Genomic DNA, 25,149 nt, shown 5'->3' with positions numbered 1-25,149 from the left:
ATGGGCATATCTTATCCTCAAGGATAACCTTGCAGTTGAGTGGGATAATGCTAGGAGACACTTGGCACCAATGAATCTGAAGTTCTCTGTAATAATGGGCAACACAAATATCTCCCCCAACAGCCTGCATTACAGGAATCTCAGCCCCACTGGTGACCCAGTCTGCCTTAGTCAATGCAAAGTCCTAATGAGACCATGTCTAGACAGTATTGATCTCTCACAAGAAAAAAAAAAATAATTCAGAATGTGACTTCTTTTCTAGCTTAGTCAAAATGACATCCAAATAGTGATCTTTCATTCACACATTGCTAACACTTTTCATAACTAGACATTAATTTCATCAACTAGGTAGTCAGGGACCTACATGTTTCTTCTCAAGGTTTATATAACATTTTTTATATATGCAAAAATTTTTTGATATTCAAATATCAGAGAAAAGAATTATGTAAGCCTGCTACAGAACCTAGAAAAATTGAGTGAGTTTTTAGGTAGCTCTTTCTCCCTGCTAAAAAATGTAAACAGACCTTTAAAAACAACTGATGTCCACATCAACTGAGGGAACAATAATTCAAGTTAAAATGAGCAAAATATCTCAAGAAGAAATCATTAGCTTAAACTATCTGAAAGATTTATCATGTAGCTGAGCAGCTTAGGAGCAAAGGGCCAGCTGATAACTCTGCTTCCCATCACAGCTGGGAAGACATGGGTTTTCATAGAACCACAACTTCAAATGGTCAGAGGTGCTACTAAGAACTTAAGGGTTCCTACTATTCTCACCTCCACACTGGGAAGATCTACCAGGCAGAACACTATCCTAGATGCATCAGACATTTGCATGTGAGTGCTCTATGGTGAGTTAATCCAAAGCTAGGCTGATCATCACTGTCTCCTCTTAGAATGTCAAGAAGGAAGAGAATATGATTTATTAACTCATATAGGAATGAAGTTCAAAAGCTCCCTAGGCAATGTGATGGGACTTAGTATTGGGAACTCAGGCTGAAAGACAGAATCTTCTCTTGTACTGGGACTGAAATGAAGCCATGACTAAGACATTCATGTGGTTCAGAGAATGAAAAGTCTCAAAATGCAGGGTATTTTTTTTCCTCATTAAGGGAAAGTGAAACTAGCATCTTATTAAACTGCAACAATGTCATGGTATGAATCTATCCTACAGAAAAAAGAGGCTAAATAAAGACACAACCAGAGACAGAATGCCACCACTATAAATAGTTCTTTTAATGCCACCCAGAGACAAAATTATCATTTTGATGCTCCTAACCCAAAGAGCCTTGCACATCTTAGAAATATTTTGCCCTGTAAAGCAACCAAAAGAAAGCTCCTATAGTGTACAAGTTCTTGTGCTGGACTTTAAACCTTCTGAGCATTTGCTCCCCAAACTGATATTTAAAAGGCTAACAGCATGGCTATCTCACTTACTGACAGCACAGATCATGTTCCCAAATGGAGTGTATGCAATTTCTTACAGTTAAGGTAAAAATCCTATAGTCTAAAATGAAATGAGGACATGTCAGTCACAATTTTCTTTTTCTCTGTATTAAAATAAGTCAAAGACATGCCAGGTTAAGCAAAGGAAAACAACACAGTGTTCATCCTTCTCTTTTCATCCGAGGCAGGAAACAATTGTAGTGATCTAGGTTGAGTACATTTTCATGCCCTATTTTCAAGACACAAACTCATTTGCAAGACACCACCATCCTGACACACTGGGTTTAAGGCAAACAAGTTCATCTGAATTCCTTGCTATCAATTGAGGAGGGTAATGAAAACAGAGCTCAGAGATGCATTCAAGACACTCAACTTACTCCAAAATATTAGCAGCCTACTGCAGAACCTAGCAAATACCTTACAAGTAACACAAAGGTATGTTCTGTACAGTACCTGCTGGAATGCAGTTCAACCATTCTGATTTGGCCAAACGTTAAATTAGTTGAATAGGAGATAATTTTCTATACTGACTTAAAATACTCTTGTCCTCAGCAGAAGTGTAAGAGGTAAGTTCCAGAACAAGAAACAAATCCCATGTATCCACAACGAGAGCAATGAAGGCATTTTCTACAATCCTGGGGGTGGATTTTCTTAGGTAATTCTTTAAAATTGTTGTACTCTGGAACAAGAACATGCCACACATAAATCCAGAGAGTTCTTGCGGTGGCCTCAATCATTTAAAAAGCCCAATGATAAAACCTATTTCTCCAGAGTCCCCCAGAAAGTGATTTTAATCCATTGTCTACTTTGGAGGGTTTTGTTTTGTTTTTGTTTTTGCTTGCTATTTAATGTCATGTGATAATTTTTTCCTAGTGACTAACCAAATATGCCCCACTGTTACATAAATCACTTCATTTTGGATGCCACAAGTAAAGACACAAAGGCAACCATTAGTCTCTATTCTTTCTTATGAAAATCACTCTTTAGCTTTATCAAGTAAGTTTTTAATTCATTTTAATTTTATTTGAAAAACAAAAAGAGAGAGGGATCACATCTACTAGATCACTCCCAAATGCCTGAAACAGCTGAGGCTGGGACAGGCCAACGCCAGGAACCAAGAACTCAATTGAGACCCAAATACTTGATGTAGCCACTGCTTTCCAGGGTACATATTAGCAGGAAGCTAGAACTGGAAGCATAGCTGGGACTCAAACTCAGGCACTCCGACTTGGGGTGCAGGTATCCCAAGCAACTCTCGTAACCACTGCACCAAATGCCTGTCCTCACTTCAGTATTTTCTTTTTAAAATGTGATTATTCATATCTGTTAACTGTCTTCTAAACTTCATTGAAATCTTCCTGAATCCTTTTAAAGTCAGGAGAAGAACCACAAAATATTGTTCCAGGTCTAATACGAATGAAATAATTTTCATTTCTCTTTATTTCTTAATTAACCGTATTCTTCATTATTGCCACAGAGCTGCCTTATTAGCCAAAAACCCTCTGTGATACCCTAATCCTTTTTGTCTAAGGGTGTACATTTGGTCATAACTTTATGATCTGATGGATGATTTTTTTCCCAATTGTCTACTCCATATTTGTCCTAAATTAACAAAGTTCCTTCTTTTAAGTTTCTACTACTACTGTTTACGGAACTCACTTTGAGAGTGAAGTTTAAGTTCAAAGGAATTAATAATACTTTATTTCAGCTTGGAATTATCAAAGAATGTTATATTTACTCAAGTTTTAAGTATACTAAAGATAAATTTGGTTTAAATGTCAGTATTCTAAGCCTTCCATTTCCCTACAAAATAAATTTATGAAGTCAATGTTTGGTGCAGCAGTTAGAACACTATTTGTGATAACCCTATCCAATAATGAAGTTTGAGTGTTGGCTCTTTCCTGGATCCTAGCTTTTTTCCAAATTAAACCCTGAGAGTCAGAAGTGATGGCTGAAATAGCTGGGTCCCTGCCACTCACCTGGGAGATATGGATTGAGTTCCCGGCTCCTAGGCAAGTATGGAGTGAGTCAGCAGATGGGAGGTCTCTATTTGGCATGAGAGTGTGAAAAAAAATAATTATGTGAATGATAACAAAAATAGAACTTGAAAGCTGGGAGGAAAATAAGAGGGGAAAAATGTCTAAGGCTACAGACTTAAGAGAAATAAAATAGCTATTTGGGTGCAAGGAGGTGCAAGAGAGAAAGTATCAGGCTTCTGAGCAATGCTGACTGGGCAAGATTACCGAAAAGGAGATGAAAGATGAGAGATTTTAAGAACTCCCATGTGTAATGCATAACATACACTTTTCAAAGTTCTTGGAGAGATGAGTAAAATTTAGAATTACTTTCCAATTATTTCATTTGCTTTACTATCTTAAGACTGTATCACATGGGGCCCTAGAATTATTTAAATTATACAAATATTCCTCCATGTCAATGCTTATTCATTCATATCTGGAGATTCACTTTCTTTAAATATCATAAATGTACACATCAGAAACCAACTCGATCATCCCATAAATTTTCAAGAGCTCTCAATTGGTTTAAATGAAATTTCATCAGTTAATTTATAGTTCTATGTCTGGGACAACCTCAAAGACTACAGGAGTAATTAATAAATTTATATGGAAATGAAAATATCCATCAATGTCAAATACATAAAAGACACACTTAGAGACAATGATTTCTACGCATTAATATAGTTTTAAACTGCTGGCAATATATCTAAAATGAAGGTATAAGAAGAAAATAAAAAGAACAACCTTGTGACTTGTATGATAAACTTTTTGCATAAGATTATTAAGAAAATCATTGGCATTTATGGCTTTATTGCTTTGCTACACAGTTCACCCAGCAAGCGGGCCATAAACTCAACCTCAACATGAAAGTCTGCATATTGTTTTTAGCTGAATTATATTATTAAAAATAAATGTGGTATAATAGAGCATATATTATTTTGAGGTAATATATAAAATAAAAGAACCTGGGGCTAAATTAGAAGGTTACTATTCTTCTCTTCAATATATATGTGTAAATTAAAGTTGTCACTAATGCAGATGTGCCATGGGCATGTGTAAAAGTATGGAAGAGAATGAAAGACTGAGAAATACACTTGATTACATATTTATTTTTTCAAATAAAAACTACAAGGAATTCAGCCTTTACACAAATACAGTACAGTCACATCTGAAGAAGAGATTTTAATTCTAAAGTTGGAGTCTCAGAAGCAAATGTCGCATGTAATCAAACTTATCACTGAAGATCACTGAAATCACCTGTAGGGTGCAAGTTACATTGCTTTGTACATTCAAGCCCGAGAGTAAATATTTGATAACCAAAACTGAGCTAGGCTACAGGAAGAAAGCAAAGAAAAATCCACCTACAGATATCTGGATATTCAAACCATCTTGCCTTCAAAGAACAAACAAATCTCCACAACTGAGGCTTTACCAGGGAGGGGATGAGATAGCATGTAAACCCTACAAAAGGATTTATTCCACTATTTCAATATGAAGGGGTCACAGCTTTAATATATTTATTAATAGATGTACTTATTGTCAAGAACAAATAAGGTAACATATACATCATCCACAGGCCTGGCCAAGAGCAGATACTAATAAATTCAGTGAATTCCTTTCTTTTAAGATTTATTGCTTTACCTATTTGAAAGGCGGAGAGAGAGTTAGACAGATCTTCCATCCCCTGGTTCACTCTCCAAACACCAGAAATAGCTAAGCATAAGTCAGGCTGTAGTCAGGAGCCAAGGACTTATCCAGGTCTCCCACGTGGTTGGCAGTAACCCAAACTCAAGTAAGTACCTGGGCCATTGTCTCCTGTCTCCCTGTAAGCACATCAACAGGAAGCTGGATCTGCAGAGGCAAGACTCAATTCCAGGCACTCTAGTGCCTGCTTCTGGATTTAAATTTAAGTTTAAGTTGTGTTCTATTAGATGTATAACACCTAGCTTTCTGAAGTCTTGTAGAGGACAAGATAGCAGACTCTTTTCTTTCCTTCCTTTCCTTCCTTTCCTTCCTTTCCTTCCTTTCCTTCCTTTCCTTCCTTTCCTTCCTTTCCTTCCCTTCCTTCCCTTCCTTTCTTCCTTTCTTCCTTTCTTCCTTTCTTCCTTTCTTCCTTTCTTTCTTTCTTCAGGCAGAGTTAGACAGTGAGTGAGAGAGAGACAGAGAGAAAGGTCTTCCTTTTCCGTTGGTTCACCCCGCAAATGGCCACTATGGCTGGTGCACTGCAGCCGGCGCGCTGCTCCAATCCAAAGCCAGGAACCAGGTGCTTCCTGTTGGTCTCCCATGTGGGTACAGGTGCCCAAGCACTTGGGCCATCCTCCACTGCCTTCCCAGGCCACAGCAGAGAGCTAGACTGGAAGAGGAGCAACCGGGATTGGACCGGCACCCCAACCAGGACTAGAACCCGGTGTGCTGGCGCCGCTGGCGGAGGATTAGCCTAGTGAGCCGCGGCACCAGCCGGCAGACTGTTTTTTCTGTCTAAGCTGGCATTTCCAGTGAGAGGCCCTCTGGAAGTCTGCCACTTGCATGCACGAGGCATGGAGGAGCTCTTCCTCAGACCCTGAGTTCTCAGTAGGTGTAAGGCAAATCCAGGGCACTCAGTGGCACTTCTATATGCTAGGAACCCATCTCAGCTGGCTGACTCTCAGATAGCGGCTGCTCTTTCTAAAGGCACTACACGTGACATAAGGCTCCAACCACAAGGCTATCAAATGAAAAGGTCCACTTCCTTTGCCAAAAGACATCTCTAATAACCAGTCCATAGATTCTTATCTTGGAAAAACGCATCCATGAGTCATTTTACTGACACTAACTTAAAAGGGAATGCCACAAAAATAAAGAAAATCTAACTCTTCTTCTTTCCATCACCTTCCTCTCAACCTTTTCCTCCTCTTTCTTTCTTAGAAATTTCTGCCTATGGTCAAACCACAGCAAAAAGAAAAGTCAAATGAATTTTCCTATTTGTCGGCATTTCTGCAATAGACTCATTTTTTATGGTTCTCATATGAACTCCCTCCAGGGTGCTCCTTTATGGAAATAACGTATGCCAAATGAAATAGAGAACTAGAGGCACAATTTTACCCTTGACATATGAAAAGAGGATATTTTCCTTCTGGATTTATGGTATAATTCAACTCACTCTCTTTCCCTTCTTCCCAGGTTTATACTTCCTACTTGCTGCCCACTACCTCAAGACCACCATCATAAACTGGTAGAATACCTATGGCTGGGCCCTCAAAGTAGCTTCCAAATGATCCAATTTAGATAAACTGGTTTCAGCCCCTCTATGGCATTCCTCTGTTTTCCAGTCCTCTTCCCTACTGAAATCTGCTTCTGATTATTTCTAATAAGATTTTTTTTAGCTTTCTTTTCTTTCCCTTAAATTGAATCACTTTCCTTTTGTTCTATGACCCTCTGGGCCTTAAGCATAGCTCCTTTATATTTATGAGAGTATCTGTCTCCAAATTTAGAAACAGCTGAGGACCTTACTATCAAACTGCCTTTTCTAAGATATTTTTTATCAGTGTTAACTAAAATAAAATTTTCAGGCTTTTTGAACGCCATATCTCAAATCCTATCTCAAGAAGATGACTACACTTACAGTAAATTCTTTCAATTCAGTCCACATTCTTCAAAGATGGACAGTCTTTGCAGGCTAGAGCTTAAGACAGCTCACATCAGAGAACCTGTGTTTGAGTCCTGGCTTTGGCTCTCGGCTCCTGCTTCCTGCTAATACAGACACTGGGAGGACATATATGACAGCTTAAATTATTTGGTTCCTGTCATCCACATGGGAGAACTAGAATGCTTTCCCAGCTCCTGGCTCCAGCCCCAGTGCTCACATGTTCTCTCTTTCTCTCTCTCTTTCTCTTTTTTTCTCTCTCTCCCAACTCCCTATTGCCACCTCACCTCTGCTTCTTGATGAATAAATAAATGTTGAGACACTGTTTAACCTCCAATGCATTGCCTTTAGGACACTGGCAGTCCAGGATTTGTAAACAGACAGACATGGGTTCAAATCCAACCTCTGGAAGTTAGTTGGGTACAACCTTGAGTGAGCCATTTCACCTTTCTGAGCTTCAGTTTGCTTCTCCGAAACAATAAAAATACAGATATCTCCCTTATGAGATTGTTGTGAGGGTAGTATATGGTATTCTGCGTAAAACACATACAATGTCTGCCACACAGCGAGCATTCAAATTCAGTAGCTACAATTCTCATTGTTATGAGTGAAAATTTTGCATATGGTTGCAAAGAACCTCACAAAACTAACCTTAAGAGCAGATGTTAAACAATTTTTAGTAGACCCTAGTCCCACTAAGTAGTTCCATGTTTCCACACCTGAAAAGTTATAACATATTTTTTAATTGAAATCAAATATTGAGGACAAACATAAAGAGTTGGGATATGAAACCAAATGAATAGATAACCAGTTATAAATTTGGACAGATAATTAAGAGCATCTATTCTCAGCGAGCGCATACCTTCTAAAATATATTTACTGCAGTTACCCACAGAGACTGATATTTTTATCATCAGTTGCAAAACTGTCTCCTGAAAGGGATAACTGTAATTATAACAAGTTACAGACTTCACAATGTTAACCTTTTATAGAAGGGAAGAGTAAAAAGTAGACACCCAGTAAGGGGGATGGGGGGAGGAGACAGACATAAAGAGACCCAGAGAAAAGAAGCTGAGAATGAGAGCAAAGAGGTTTGATGAGGAATACTATTTGGTCTCTGGCTCTTTTGTATACCAACATCCATAGGATGATCACACCATTCATGACTGTTGGCAATTCTCTCCATGGAAACAGGCTGAACAATGGGACACCTCCCACCTAGCAACACAGAATAAATCTGTCATTTCCCCACTGGTCATCTGCCAAATATGCCAATACATATATATATATATATATATAATATGTATTTTAAAAGTATTATGATTCCAAAAACAGAGTTAAATATCTAAGTATAATGATGAAAAATATTGGTTCTGAATCTACTAAGTAACTGATGGTTTACTCAGGTGGATAAGTTAGTTCTTTTAAGACACAGAATGAAAAATTCATTGATTGATCCTGATCTATAGAAAAAGTAGCCTGATCTACTTATGAATCATACGAACCTACATTGAAATACTATTTCTGCCATTTACTCATGAGTATAAATCAAGTATAGGCTTGATTCGTTCATCCCTTAATTAGTATGAAAATATCTGCAAGGAGGAAGGTATGAGGCTTACCTCTGCCTCTCTGCCCCGCCCCCCACTCTCACTCTAGCTGTGTGTGTGTGTGTGTGTGTGTGTGTGTGTGTGTGTGTGTATCTCCTGATAAACCACAAACCTCCAAGGAGAAATTCCTAATCTGGCCAAATTTCAGAATATTGATCATTTAAAAAAACAAGACTTATTTATTTGAAAGATTGAATGACAGGGAGAAGAAGAAACAAGAAGATTATTCAACAACTAGTTCACTCCCCAAATGGCCACAAGGGCCAAGGCTGGGCAAAGCCGGTTAGGAGTCTGAAATTCCATCCAGGTCCTCCACATGGGTGGCAGGGGCCCAACTACTTGGGCTATCTTCCACTGCTTTCCTAGATGCATTACCAGGGAGCTGGATTGGAAATGGATCAACCAACACTTGGTACTCATATGAGATCCTTGAATCACAGGCGATGGTTTAACCCATTGTGCCAGCATGCCAGCCCAGCATATTGATTCTAATTCACTAGATGCCCTGATCACTTGAAAACAAAGAACCATTATCCCATTTCCATTTCTTCTCTGCTAAGCTGAGAAAAGTTAGACCCTGCAGGGCAGGCAAACCATTTCCTTCTCTGTGTCTTGCCATTTTTCCAGATTCAGACAATAGCACACATGAACCAAGGTTACATCCGGGCCTCTCATCTTTTTCAAGATTTATTTACTTATTTGAAAGGCAGAGCAACAGACAGAGATACCTTCTATCTGCTGGCTCACTGCCCAAATTGCCACAACAGCCTGGTTTTGGCCAGTAAGAAGCTAGGAGCTAGGAACTCTATCTGCGTCTCATATTTAGGTGTCAAGGGCCCAAGTACTTGGGCCATTTTTCAGCTGCCTTCCAAGGTACAAAGCTGGATCAGAAGCAGAGGTGCTCGACTGGAACTGTCCCAGAGATACGGATGCCAGTGTGCCAAGTGGAGACTTAACCTGTTGCACTACAATGCTGGCCTCCAGGATTCTCACTCTTATCCCCACATCTCCATTCTTTCTAATTAAGAATTTGTGAATTCATTTCAGGGAGCCTTCACTGAGTGATAAAAGTCCCATTTAAGATCAGCCTACCTTTTTTAATAACTTTTAAAAATTAAAGTTATACAAGTTTCATATATTTCATAAATACAGATTTAGGAACAAAGTGGGGTTTCCCCTCCCTCCTGCCCATTTTCCAATCCTTCCTCCCCATCCCTCTTGGATTTCCATTCTTAATTTTTATGATAATCTATTCCAATTTACTTAGTTATTTTATATTTAGCCCTACTCTAAATATAGGAATTCAGAAAATAGTATGAAGAGAAAGAAAACAAAACAAATTAAAATTAAAGATTGTCCCTCAGTAGAAGAAACAAGGGCCATAAACAATCATCCATTCTCCAAATGACTACTTCACTCGAATATATTACATTTCAGGTATTTTAATAGTTGCATCAAATCAGGGACAACATGATATTTGTCTTTTGAGGATTGGCTTATTTCACTAAGTAAAATGGTTTTCTGTTGTGACCACCTTGTTGCAAAAGACAGGATTTTGGTGTCTTGGGTTTTTTTTTTTTGTTTTGTTTTGTTTTGTTTTTACAGCTGAGCAGTACTCTGTAGTATATATAAACTATATTTATCCAGTCTCTAGTTGATGGGTATCTGGGTTGATTCCATATCTTAGCTATTGTTAATTGTGCTGCAATGAACACTGGGGTACAGATACCTCTTTCATGTACTATTCTCTTTTGGTTTGGATAAATTCTCAGGAGTGGTATGACTGTATCATATGATAGGTCTATAATCAGGTTTCTAAGGTATCTCCATACTGTCTTCCACAGTGGTTGTACCAATTTACATTCCCACCAGCAGTGGATCAGAGTACTATTTTCCCCACATCCTTGCCAGCATTTGTTGTTTGTTGATTTCTGTATGCTAGCCATTCTACTTCAAGTGAGTGGATCCTCATTGTGGTTTTGATTTGCATTTCCTTGACAGATAGTGAACCTGAGCATTTTTGTAAGTGTCTGTTGGCCATTTGAATTTCCTGTTTTGAGAAACACCTGTTTAATTCCTTTGCCCATTTCATTATTGGATTGTTTTGTTGTTGAATTTCTTGAGCTCTGGATGTTAATGCTTTATCAGTCGCCTCTTCATTTTGCTGAGTGTTTCTTTTGCAGTGTAGAAGCTTCTCAGCTTGATTTAATCCCATTTGTCAATTTTGGCTTTGATTTTGCTTGTGCTTCTGGGGTCTTTACCAAGAAGTCTTTGCCTATGCCAATGTCTTGTAGAGTTTCCCTCATGTTCTCTAGTAATTTGATGGTATCAGGTTGTAGATTTAAGTCTTTGGTGCATTTTCAGTGGACTTTTATGCAGGATGTAAGGTAGGGGTCTAAATTCATATATCTGCACATGGAGATCCAGTTTTTCCAGCACCATTTCTTAAAGAGATTGTCTATACTCCATGTATTTATTTCAACTCCTTTATCAAATATAAGTTGGCTGTAGTTGCATGGATTAATTTCTGGAGTTTCTATTCTATTCCATTGGTCTCTAAGTCTGTTTTTGTGCCAGTACCAGGCTGTTTTGGTTTTAACTATCCTGTTGTATGTCTTGAAATCAGGTATTGTGATGCCCCCAGCTTTGTTTTTGTTGTATAGATTGTTTTAGCTATTTGGGGTCTCTTGTGTTTCCATATGATGTTCAACATTGCTTTCACTAGATCTGGGAGAATGTCACTGATATTTTGACTGAAATCACATTGAATCTGTAAATTGCTTTTGGTAGTATGGAAATTTTGATGATGTTGATTCTTCCAATCCATGAACATGGAAGATTTTTCTATTTTTTAATGTGTTCTATTTCTTTCTTTAGTGCTTTGTAATTTTCATTGTAGAGCTCTTTGATGTCGTTGGTTAAATTTATTCCAAGGTATTTGATTCTTTTTGGAGCTATTGTGAATGGTACTGATCTTACTGATCAAAGACAGCTAACAATACACCATGAAGAAAAAATAAGTGTCTTATTCATCACATGTTTATCCAGAGTCAGGTGCCTGTCACAAACAAGGTGTTTATCTGCCACCTCCTGTGCCCAAACAGGCCAGGGAAATCCCTTAGAAAGTTCCTCTACTCAGCTAATTCAAGACACCAGTTGATGTGCTGAAGACTAAGCTGAAGTTTTCTTTAGAAAGATCTTCAGTTCTCCATAGGATAAAATATGGTACAGTCTCTCAGGAGATCCAGTCAAGACCTCCCAGCATTAGAACAGACAGATCTTTCTTTGAGGATCAGATGAAGTCACAGGCATTGAGTTTACTGGCAATGTATTTCTTTTTAAATGCATACATAGCAGAATATGTCAATACTGGCATCACACTCAGCACTAGGATATTCACATTAAGATATTCAACACATTACACTAATTCCTAGTTCCCATCTCTTATGTGCTAACAGGCATATAATCATTGAAGGGCATGTCTAATAGAATGGCAGCTATTGTTAAAGTCAGTACTTCTAACTCTTATCCACTACCCCACTCTCCTTTTTGTTTGGCCAATTCTATATGTTTAAATGAACAAAAGTCTGATGCATACAAAATACAGTTCCGTTCAACCTCATTCAAGAGTCAGCTTTATGTCACGACTTCAATCCCAAAGAAAACAAAAGATGCCAGTGCTACAGAACTTTGTCATGTTGCTTGAATACCACTGTCATTTCACTGACAAAGATCTTAAGATCAGTCTCCAAAACAGCATGATTCACTTCCTTATAATATATCTCTCTAATATATGCATATATACATCCTATTAGTTCTGCTAGTCTGGAGAACAGTGAAAAACACAAACATTAAACCCAAATCCAGATATGGATAAATTTCATCAGTCTGGCATCTAACCACTACACATCTCTTTATGAAGCATATAACATTTTTTCATAATTTATCATATCATTCCATCTCTTACTCTTTTTTAAGACATTTAGTTATTTCACAAGTTGCAGTTACACAGAGAGCAGGAGAGACAGAGAGAGAGAAAGAGATCTTCCATCTGCTGGTTCATTCCTCAGATGACCACATCAGACAGCGCTGGGCCAGGCCAAAGCCAAAAGCCAGGAGCTTCTTTCAGGTTTTGCACATGGGTGGTAGGGGCCCAAGCACTTGGGCCACCTTCTGCTGATTTTCCCAGGCCATTAGCAGGGAGCTAGATTGGAAGTAGAGCAGCCAGAACAGGAGCTACTGCCATATGAGATGCCAGTGTCACAGGCAGTGGCTTTACCCACTATGCCACAATGCATGCCCCATCAGTCACTCTTGAAAACCATTTAGGTACTTCAAACTTTGCATATTATATTAAGGATTATATCAAGGAAGGATATATTGAGATTAAACCAAAAGCATGTTAACAAAGCCAAACAAAGCTAACTATAAAGATTCTATTTTTTAATGAACACACTGAACAAAATTCAAAAGGCAGGATGGACAACTTGTACCTTTAAACAACTAACAAAATAGAAAAAGTAGCAAAACATCTACTTATACTATTTATTTCACTAATTTAACTGGATGTGTGAAAACACGGTTTCATTCCAACTCTGACACGCAAGTCTTCATATCAGAACTGCCTTCTCAGTGCCCCATTGGAGCTGTCAGGGGCACTTCTCTTGGTTTGAGACATTCACTCCTGGAAACATGCACTATGCTGTCTCTGAATATTGTCTCTATTGCTCACACAGCCAACTATCTAGTATTAACAGCTTTTCTTTCAAGTAGAAATTCATCTATCTAAAGGTTTATATTTTGATTTACACAATCCACCAATTTCTTATCTTTTAAAGTGATTTTCAAAAGGATTGCTATAATTGTGAAGGCACCACCCTTGGAATCAGAACTAACTTGATGTTTAATTTCCTTGCTCCGTTTTTACATATCCTATCAGAAAATTGTCACGGGTACCCCCTGAAAAAATACTGGATAAAACCAGTTCAGTCTCTTGTGACTTCCCAAAGAAGTACTGGGAAGAATCCAAATACTAAGCAAAGTCATCTCTTCTAAAAAAAAAAAAAATACAGAGGGACAAGAAGCCTCACCTCTGTATCTGAGCATATGTAATATATTTTAGTGCAAATCTGCATTTAAGACAAAGTGCCAATTTAATGACAGTTTTGATACTCCGTTTCATTTCATCTTCTAGTGAATTATCTACTTGTTAGTAAATGTGAATTTTCTGAAATAAAGAAGTGCCTTTTCTCTTTGCACTACATTCACCAGTGATAAATAAGGACTTTTAAAAGTTTTTTAAACTACACTTTTTCTTTAATATATATAACACATATTATATATATAGTGTATATATATAATATATAGAGAAAAGGTTTCATGAATTTCATAGATGATTCTTCCTTTCCTCCTTCCTTTCTTTCCTTTTTTCTTTTAATTTTTTGCAATAACACACTTTCAATTTACTTCATAATTACAGGATCAATGCTCTTCTAAACAATGAGCTCTAAAATAAAAATCAGAAAGACCACTGTTCTACAACAATATAGACAAGGGTTATAAACAATAATCAAATCACAAAATGTCAATTTTGCTCACATACATTGAGGTTTTATTTTTGTACTACTATATATTAGCTACCACAAAACAGAGAAAACATATGATATTTATCTTTTTGGGTCTGCCTTATTTCACTGAGCATAATGGCCTCCAGTAGCATCTATTTTGTTGCAAAAGACAAATTTTCTTCTTTTACATAGATGAGTAAATTCCACCCTGTATATATAGCACATTTTCTTTACCCAGTCATCAGTCGATGGTCATTTTGGTTGATTCCATATCTTAGTTATTGTGCACAGAGTTGCTATACACATGGGGATACTGAAAAGTCTGTCACATGCTGGTTTCATTTCCTTTAGGTATATTTATAAGAGTGGGATGGCTGAGTCATATGGTAGATCAGCTTTCAGATTTCTGAGGGATCTCCAGACTCTTCCACAATGGTTGTACTAGTTTACATTTCCATCAACAGTGTATTAGGGTATTTTTTCTCCACATCCTCACCAGCATTTGTTATTTTTTTTTATTTTTGGAGGATAGCTATTCTAACTGGGGTGATGTCAAATCTCATAGTGGTTTTTATTCACATTTCACTGATGGCTAGTGATCCTGAGCATTTTTTCATGTATCTGTTGGCCATTTGTATTTCATCCTATGAAAAATGATGTTCATATCCATTTCCCATTTCTTACCTTATTGTTTGTTTTGTTATTGTTAGATACTAATCTTTAGCAGACACACAGTTTGCAAGTATTTCCTCCCATTCTGTCAGTTGCCTCATTACTTTGTTGAGTGTTCCCCTTGCTGCAGAAGTTTCTTAATCCCATCTGTCTATTTTTGTTTTTCTTGCCTATGTTTCTGGGGTCTTATCCAAGAATGGTTTTGCTCAGGCCTTTGTCTTGCAGTGTTTCTCCTATGTTTTCTAGTAATATGAAGGTTTCAAGTCTTAGGTTTAAACTTTTTATTTTTTTTTTTTTACAGGCAGAGTGGGCAGTGAGAGAGAGAGACAGAGAGAAAGGTCTCCCTTTTTCCGTTGGTTCACTCCCCAATGGCCGCTGTGGCTGTCGCACCGCACTGATCCAAAGCCAGGAGCCAGGTGCCTCTCCTGGTCTCCCATGCGGGTGCAGGGCCCAGGCACTTGGGCCATCCTCCTCTGCACTTCCTGGGCCACAGCAGAGAGCAAGACAGGAAGAGGAGTGACTGGGACAGGATCCAGAGCCCTGACCAGAACTAGAACCCAGTGTGCAGGTGCCACAGGTGGAGGATTAGCCAATTGAGCCGCGGCACCGGCCAGGTTTAGATCTTTAATCCATTGTGAGTTGATTTTTGTAAAGGGTACAAGGAAGGAGTCATGAATCATACTTCTGCACACAGAGATCCAATTTTCCCAACACTGTTGGTTGAAAAAACTGTCCTTATATCCAGGGAGTGATTTTAGCTCATTTGTGAAAAATTATTTGGTTGTAAATGTGTGGATTAATGTCAGATGTTTCTATTCTGGTCTATTGGTTCACATCTATATTTTAATGCCAGTAGTAGACTGTTTTGATTATAACTGCCCTATGCTATATCTTGAAGTCTGGTATTGTGATTCTTCCATGTTCATTTTTATTGTTTAAGATTGCTAGCTCTTTAGGGTAACTTGTGTTTCTGTATTAATTTTTCATAAGTTTTTTTTCTAGACCTGAGAAGAATGTCCTTGTTATTTTGATTGGGATCATACTGAATTTGTAAATTGCTTTGGATAGTATGGACATTTTGATGGTATTCATTCTTCCAATCTGTGAACATTAAAAGATTTTCCATTTTGTGTGTCTTCTTCTATTTCTTTTCTTAATGTTTGTAATTTCATGTAGAGCTCTTTCACATAGTTAAATTTATCCCAAGGTATATAAATCTTTTGTAGCTATTGTGAATGGGACTAAAATGGGCCATACATTCTCTTCTAATATAAGGGAGTCTGGTGACATGGGTATGAGCCGAGCATTGCAGCTCCCAGGAAAATCAGATTTCTGTTAAGAAGACATGTGGCAGGAAAAGATAATAATGCCAACTGAGTCCTGCCCCCCTCTTTTTTGACCTCTACCTCTACTTCAGAAGGACAATGACCATCTGCCAGTGTAGCCAACACCACTCCTTGGTCATAAAAAAACTTAAGTGCTATCACAAGTCTTCCTGATGAGGTCAGGAAGATGAGCAGGATGTCCAAAGAGCTAGCTCCTAAGCATATATAAAGAGATATTGTAAAACAAGCTCCTATTCTGGCTTCTAATAGATTTTTCACTGCATAAAATCTTTTTTCCCATCTGCTGCCCTGTGCTGCAGTTTCTCTCTGGATTGCCCATCTGTCTTGATCTGGGATCCCATATGTAAGTTGCGCAAACCAACTCTTTATTCTTACATGGGGCTTCCTGCTTCACTCTTCAGCCTCAGGATTCTTCCTGAGTTTGAAGCACATGACATGCTTCACTGATCCTTATACAGAAGGAAAGAAAGGAAAACAGGCCCTAGTAAGTGAACTACCAATGCCTGCCATACACATTAAGGTATCTAGAACAAGCAGAAAAGGCTACTGTCATAGCTTTTCATATATTGGAGGGGTAAGGGAATTATTCAGCATTGTTTCTGTGCCAAGGGACTAGTGAGTAAATCATCGCATTTGATTCCATTTCCTCTCTGACATTTCCTCCCATGGTCTACATACCATTTCTAAAATCAAATGTGCCAAAAAGTATTCTCCCTGTTTGATAATAGAACCCAAATTTTGGTGGATGGCAATGTGTTCAGCATGAGGTCATTAATAATGATCAGTCTAAGCCAATCAACTGCATGGTTGTTTCCTTTTGCATTTATCAGTAGGCAAGTGACCTAGTTCCAACCAATGAGTAGAAATGCAGGGAGACATCCATGAAAGATTTTCTTCTTTGATAAAAATCCAGAGTTGAACAAGGAGAAAGCCTATATTTTACATCTGCCTCTTACTTCCTATTTTGGGTGCTGTCAAGTAAAATCTTTCTTGGAACTGTACTGGCCAGCGCCATGGCTCAATAGGCTAATCCTCCGCCTGCAGCGCCGGCACACTGGGTTCTAGTCCCGGTCGGGGTGCCAGTTTCTGTCCCGGTTGCCCTTCTTCCAGTGCAGCTCTCTGTTGTGGCCAGGGAGTGCAGTGGAGGATGGTCCAAGTCCTTGGGCCCTGCACCCACATGGGATACCAGGAGAAGCACCTGGCTCCTGGCTTCGGATCAGCATGGTGCGCTGGCCGCGGCAGCCATTGGAGGGTGAACCAACGGAAAAAGGGAGACCTTTCTCTCTGTCTCTCTCTCTCACTGTCCACTCTGCCTGTCAAAAAAAAAAAAAAAAAAAAAAAAAAAAAAAAAAAGAAGAACTGTACAAACCTTCTCCATGAAGATGAAAGAGACTAGGTCCTTCATGACATCACCAAGTTGTCAAACTAACAGAGATGATCTGTCTCATTTTTTTTCTTGTAAATAAATAAATATCCTTAAGGTTTCACCCAATATGACTTGAATTTTGGGTTACTAGTAGCTAAAAGCATTTGGAACTCATATGCCATCCTAACATCAACCTCCATTTGTTAGAAACAAGAGGACATCGAGAGTAAGCACACATTTACATTCATCAGGTCCTTCCCGTGGTACCCCTGCAGAGTTCTGGTGCTCAGGAACATACCTTCCACGGCCTAAAAGGACATATGTTTCCCTCTCTCCAGCTCTAAAGAGCTCTTCATTAAAGACTGACAAGATGAACAAATTAGAACAGCAGTGAATTCAAACTCCCCCAAAGTAAAATCAAGCAAGAAAAGCAAAGAACTATGTAACCTTCTATGTCAAGTGCTGTGGTGATATGCTTATTATCTGGGGGGCAGATATATCACCTCTGTGTGGATGACACGAATCAAGTTCTAATCATGATGGTGTTTCAGTTAAAGTGTTTGAGAACGAGGAAAAGAGGCCATTCCCAATACCCCATCTGGAAGAGGACACAGAGGTAGGCAGAGGAACCAAGCAGTGCAAAATGTTCAGAGGCCATCAAGTGGTAAAGCAGGGAAGGCAGCTCAGCCTGCTTCCTGGTAGACAGGTGACAGGAGCACAGAGAGTGCAGAGCTGATATCTTCCAAATCACCACAGGCACAGATGTGGGGAACCCGGGCTGATTCCCCGAGTCTCAGAATACTACAATGAAAACAACCCAAATGCATGACTTCCACTTTTTCTCAGTTTAACACCTTCTTCCTACTACAGCCAAAATCACCTTTCAAAATTCCCACTGTTTCATGTCCCTCTCTGACTGAAGATCTTCAATGACTAATCATTGTTTCTGTGATAAAAACACCAAACCTTACCACAGTCCCCACAAGGCCATGAGGATCTGCTTCCTGTCTGCTGTCTTTCTCTCTCCCCACACTCTGTCCTTAATCTGTCAGGAAGTCTACTCCCTGGACACTCTCTTCACTCATCTGGTGCCTACTCACACAACTCTTCATGGAGCTCCTCTCTAAACACGTCTGTATCCAAAGTGAGGTGACTTGCTTGAGTGGTATAGTTCTAATACATATTCAACACACTTATGATTAACCTGTTAATGATCCTCTTTTCTTTTCTTTTTAAAGATTTTTTGTTTGAGAGGTAGAATTACAGAGGGAGAGGGAGAGGCAGAGAGAAAAAACTTCCATCTGCTGGTTCACTCCCCAAATGGCCTCAATGGCCAGAGCTGAACCAATAAGAAGCCAGGAGCCAGGATCTTTTTCTGGGTCACTTACGTGCATTAGGGACCCAAGCACTGGGCCATCTTCTACTGCTTTCCAAGGCCACAGCAGAGAGCTGTAATGATCTGCTTCTAAATTTCAAGATTCATGAAGGCAAGGACCATGTCTATCTCTTTCATCCAATTCCTGGCATTTAGTAAGGCTTAATATACACACATTCAATGACCAGTCTACCATTTTGCTGATACTGTCTTTTTTTAAAAAATATTTCTTTCTTTCAGAGGTAGAGCTAAAAACAGAGAGAGAGAGAGAGAGAGAGAGAGAGATCTCCATCTTCCAGTTCATTCCCCAAATGATTGCAGCAACAGGAGCTGGGATGATCTGAAGCCAGGAACCAGGAGCTTCTTCCAGTCTCACAAGCGGGACAGGGGCCCAAGGACTTTGGCCATCTTCCGCTGCTTTCCCAGGCCATAGTGGAGAGCTGTATTGGAAGAGGAGTAGCTAGGACTCGAACTGGCACCCATATGGGATACTGGCAGCATAGGCAGAGTCTTTAGCTCACTACACCACAGAGACTGCCCTGCTGATATTGTCTTGAGGGATTGTGGGTGCCTTTCATAATTTGAGGATACATATGAAAAACAGATGTATGGCAAAATAAAAAAGAGAAAAAAGGTTACTGAGGGTGGTTTTAATGACTGGGGTACTTTTTATTATTTTACTTAGGGAAGGGAAATAATCAGAGTACTTCCTAGAACACTCCATAATTCTGTACAAGTGAGTTTAGTACAAGCTAATGAATCAGGAAGCTCTTGCATTTGAATCCTAGCTTTGCTACTCATCAGCTGTGTGATTTGATATAAATCTCTAATCTCTCTAAGGCTCAAGCTCCTCTTCTATAAAAGGCAATAATGATAAGACTTTTTCTAATAGAGATTTGAAAGGATTAAATGAGATGATATATGAGTATTTGTCATAAAAACAGCATGCAATGATTTAGTATAGATTCTTTGCCATTCTGGTCATCATCATCACAGAGAGAATATAATTTATCACTGAACTCTAAGAATTGTTAGATGCTCTCATATAGGTGATGTTGTTACTGCTATTTGTAATTAAAAAAAATTAGCACTCCCCTGAGGACAAGGCTCACTCACATTTAAGCAGGTCCATGTTTGTCTTGGCCACTACTCTGGCACAATGCCCAGCATAATGTACGCCACAATGCCCAGCATAATGTATGCCAAAAACACTTTCTGGGGGCCAGTACTGTGGTGCAGTAGGTTAAGCTACCATTTATGATACTGGCATCTCCTACTAGAGTACCAATTTCAATCCCAGCTGCTCTGCTTCTGATTCAGTTTCCTACTAATGAGCCTGGGAAGGCAGAAGAGTACGATCCAGGTGTTTGGGCTCCTGCCATACATGTAGCAGACCTAGATGGAGTTCCAGGTTCCTTGGTTCAACCTGGCCCAGATCTGACTTATGTGGCCATTTGAAGAGTGAACCAGTGAGTAGAAGGTTTCTCTCTCTGTCTCTCCCTCTCTCTCTCTCTCCCCCACCTTCCTCTGCCCTCTCCCTCTCTCTCTGTTGCTCTCTCTTCAAAATCAATAATCTATTAAAAAAAAAAAAACACTTTCTGAGTAAATGAACCAACAATCCAAGCCAGTGTCATAATGCAGATATTCTTATAAGCAAATGAAAAGAAGAAAAAAAGCAATGTTTAAAGAAGAGAAGACAGGAAAAAAGAGCAGGATTAGTTTTATTTTTTAAAAAATATATTCTGGGAGTCTAACACTGTGGCGTGGCAGGCCAAGCCTCCACCTGTGGAACAGGTAATCCCTTATGGGTGCCAGTTCATGTCCTGGCTACTCCTCTTCCGATTCAGCTCTCTGTTTATGGCCTGGGAAAGCAGCGGAAGATGGCCCAAGTGCTGGGCCCCTGCACCCATGTGGGAGACCTAGAAGAAGCTCCTGGCTCCTGGCTTCAGATCAACTCAGCTTCAGTTGCTGTGGCAATTTGGGGAATGAACTAGAAAATGGAAGATCTTTCTCTCTCTCTCTCCCTCTCTCTGCTTGTAACTCTACCTCTGAAATAAACAAATAAAATCTTTTTTAAAAAAGGAGAGTTAATGTTTAATAAACTGATTTATTATCTAGCATATATATATGTATATATTTAAGCAATAATATGAGGAGTTCAATTTTCATGGCACCAAATGGAGAACTCATCGAAAATTTTGTGCTATAGCATGGCTGAAGCACAGGCCTATAATGAAGGCAGTATCATTCAGAGCCTTCATATCTATGCTCACTTTCAGAAACCTGGAAAGCCAATTCCTCCATGAAATAGCCACAGGTTCCTTCTAAGGGAACACTCTGAACTCTGCTTACATCACTCACCTACTCATGTTGCTTTGTCTACCAGTTTAACCTTTATGCCTTTATGAAATGGAGGCAATAAAAGCCAAAGTACCTTTCACCTCTAAAAGGAACTTTTGGTGAGTGCCTCCTTATAACTCTTAGGTATGACACAAGTTCCTCCACAAATATGACATAAATGGGAATAAATTACCAGAACAGGACACAAATATCCTTGCAGTTCAAGAAGGGCCCACTTTCTTAAAGTGCTGTGGCATTAAGACCATTTAGAGTTTGCTGTCAAGATCCCTAGAAGTTCTCACCACCTAGGCCAGAAGTCCCTACAGATGACTTAAGACTCTGAAATAAATATCATCACAGGCTGCAATGCCTAAGTGCAACTGGATAATTATAAAACACCATGATCATCTCTTCCTGTCTATTGATTTGCAATAAATAAAACAACTTAGAATAGAAAATGGACTTCAGTAGCTCTTCAGGAAAGATCATTCTTGCAGATTCAGAAGTCCAGAACATTTTGTAGTTACAGTATATATGGGTACAGCTTCTATCTCATGAAAATAAAGCCCACTAAGAGCAGTATTCAACGCCTGTCCCAACTAGAATATAGAGTAGTGGGTGGGCACATGCATGCTGGGAGGAGATAGATCTAGGTTCACCTTTGTCCCCCTGAGGGCAAAAATCACTCACAATTGAGAACTACCAGCCTGCCCTGACCAAAGCATCATCATCATTGTCCTTGTTATCACCACCATCAGCATCAATCATGGAGTAGGCCTTCATGATCCTCCTGAAATTTCAGCAAAGGGTTTCAATGTTCCAAATACAAGTCTAGCACAGACGTTTAGGAGAAGAAAAAGAAAAAACACCAAAACTCCAAAGAACATAAAGTTCAAGCAGTAAATTCAAAGAAAAAAGTCAAAATCAAAAGATATATAATTATTAAAAAAGAGAAACACACCTAAATATTTGGGTCCCGGAATTTGATTGTGTTTAACAAACACATATAGAATATCTGCTATGAAATTGACCTTGTAATGATCATAAATTGGTAAATAAAACAGAAATCATATCTGCCTTTATATAAATGAAAGAAAAATAAAATAAGGTGGATTTGTTAAACAACATAAAAACAGTTCCTAACTGACTATTGTGATGGGCAGAATCCTAAAGATATCCCTGCAAGATTCCTGCCCTTGTTCACCCAAACAAAGCTAGGCATTTCTCTGTAGCGATGCTGGAGATCTGATTGAGATTACTGGTCAGCTGACTTTAACAAGGGAAGATTATGCTAGATTATCTAGATACGCCTGCTGCACTCACAGGAGTCCTTGAAACATATGTGGGAGGCAGAAGAGTGAGAGTGAGACAGAAGATGTAGCAGTAGTGCTGTCAGATTCCAAGCAGGAGGAACAGAGAAATCAGATGTGCCATTCACGTTTCAGGAATGTGGGAGGCTACGTGGGAAGATCAAACGGCCACCTAAAGGAGTTAAGGAGGCTCCCCATCCAACAGCTAGCAAGAAAACAGGGACTTCATTTCCACACCCAAATAGAACTGAATTCTGCCAACAACCTGAATGAGTCTGGAAATGGATTCTTGCCTAAGCATTCAGTAAAGAACACTGCCCTGCTGACATCTCTCAATGAGACTTGCATCAGGCTTCTGACATATGATTCTGTAAGATAACGAATATGCTTTGTTTTAAGGCACTATGTTCATTTGTCATGTCAGCAATAGAAAACTAACAAACATTATGTTATTAAATAATGTCAAATAGAATCAGTCAAAGACAGGAAACACTAATATATGCTTTGTCTTTCATCAATTTCAGGTTTGTTAAATACTTGCTCATAGGTCCTTATTAGTGGCCTAGAATAATTCACTCATATTTTCATTAATTTGCTTAAAAATATGAATTGCACACCTTCCCTTTGATGGTCCCTGTGTAGAGTGATGAACAAATTACAAGGGAGTACAGAAAAGCAATTACAGACAACATTTCTTGAGCACTTGTCTTACTTTCTAAATGTTTTTAAAGTTGATATATAGAGGACAAATTTCATGTATTTCATATATACAGTTTTAAGAACATAATGGGGTTTCCCTCCATCCCTCACTCCCACTTTCCCTCTTCTTTCCTTTTAATTTTGGTAATGACATACTTTCAATTTACTTTATAATCACAAGCTTGACCCTCCACTAAATAAAAAATTCAACAAGTAGAAAGCAGAAAAACCACTCTTCTCAAGAATACAGACAAGGACTATAAACAGTAATCACATCTCAAAGTATAAATTTCACTCATATACATTACATTTTCTGTACTCAGTATATTAGTTACCACCATCTTTCTCAACAAAATGGATGCAATTATACTTAGTGAAATAAGCCTGTCCCCAAAAGACAAATACATGTTTTCCTGATTTGCGGTAACTTGTCTAACTTAGCTTCACAATAAGCCTAGAGACAGAGCTGTGTCCCTTCCCATCTTGCAGAGTAGGAAGCAGGGGCACAGGAAGGTGAAGGACACAGCCCAGACTCATACTAAGCGGCAGAGATTGGATTCTAACCGCAGAGCGCAGGATTTTTACCCACCCAACTGTTCCATCATTCACAGCCAAAGCACAGGGAGGCTTCACAGAGGGGCTGAGATTTGGGAGGGATACTGCTATAAAAGAGAGGAGAAGGGCCCAGATGAAGGAATCAGAATTTCAGGGAGAAAGTGCATGGTGTGGCATAATCAGGCACAGGGAGGGTCCTGTGTTGGGATAAAGCAGGGCCAAGGACAGATGAAGCCAAAGCACAGTGCTCCTGACCTGAAGGACTCTCACTGTTTGGATTTCATTCTGAACTTAGCAAAATAGGGTATGATTAAGCGAAGAATTTCTAGCAACTTACATCTAAGTTTTAACATTATTTAGAATTAGTGGATGCTTTTAGGCAGATGTATATGGATATTTTGTGTGTGTGTGTTTGTGTGTGTGTATGTGTGTTTGTAACCATCATATGTGGCTACTTAAATTGAAATAAAGTAAAATTAAGGGTGAAACTGTCCCTCTGTCCCATTAATCACATTTCAAATGTTCAGTGACCATATGAGGCCAGTGGACACTGGTCAGCATATAGATTAAATAATTCCATCCTGGGAATTCACCCAAACAAAATCAAATCAGCTTAAGAAAAAGTTATCTGTACCGTCATGTTTATTGCCCCTCACTTCACAATAGTGAAGATATGGAATTAATCCAGATGTCTGTCAACCAATGACTGAATAAAGAAAATGTGGTGTATATATATACATATATATATATACTATGAAATATTACTCAGCTGCAAAAAATAATAAAATCCTGTCCTTTGCAACAAAATGGATGCAAATGGCAACAATTACAATTAGTGAGATAAGCCAGTCCCAAAAAGATAAATATCATGTTTTCCCTGATTTGTGTTAACTAACAGAGTACAAAAATATGTAATGTATATGAGCAAGATTGACACTTTGAGATTTGATTATTGTTTACAGGCCTCATCTCTACTGCTGGAGAACAGTGTTTTATTCTTACTATTTGTTGAATTCTTTACTTAGTGGAGGGTTAACTTTATGATTATAAAACAAACTGAAAGTATGACATTTTAAAAATTAAAAGAAAGCATAAGAAAGGAAGAAGAAGGGAGGGGATGAGCATGGGCAACAGGGAGGGTATCACTAAGCTACTAAATCTGTATATATGAAATACATGAAATTTGTTCAGCGTATATAAATAAAAATTATAAAATAATAAAA

The 25,149-nt window shown here is 38.7% G+C and overlaps 1 protein-coding gene across 15 annotated transcripts in view; it reads right to left on the bottom strand.

Annotated features, from left to right (window-relative positions):
* FHIT (fragile histidine triad diadenosine triphosphatase) overlaps window positions 1–25,149 on the bottom strand; it is a 1,583,000-nt gene that overhangs the window by 1,171,498 nt on the left and 386,353 nt on the right. The window lies entirely within an intron of this gene.

Source organism: Oryctolagus cuniculus, chromosome 10, assembly GCF_964237555.1.
Source record: "Oryctolagus cuniculus chromosome 10, mOryCun1.1, whole genome shotgun sequence".
Classification (NCBI taxonomy): Eukaryota; Metazoa; Chordata; class Mammalia; order Lagomorpha; family Leporidae; genus Oryctolagus; species Oryctolagus cuniculus.
Note: the sequence above shows the minus strand (reverse complement) of the source record. Positions and strands in the feature narration are given on the sequence as shown.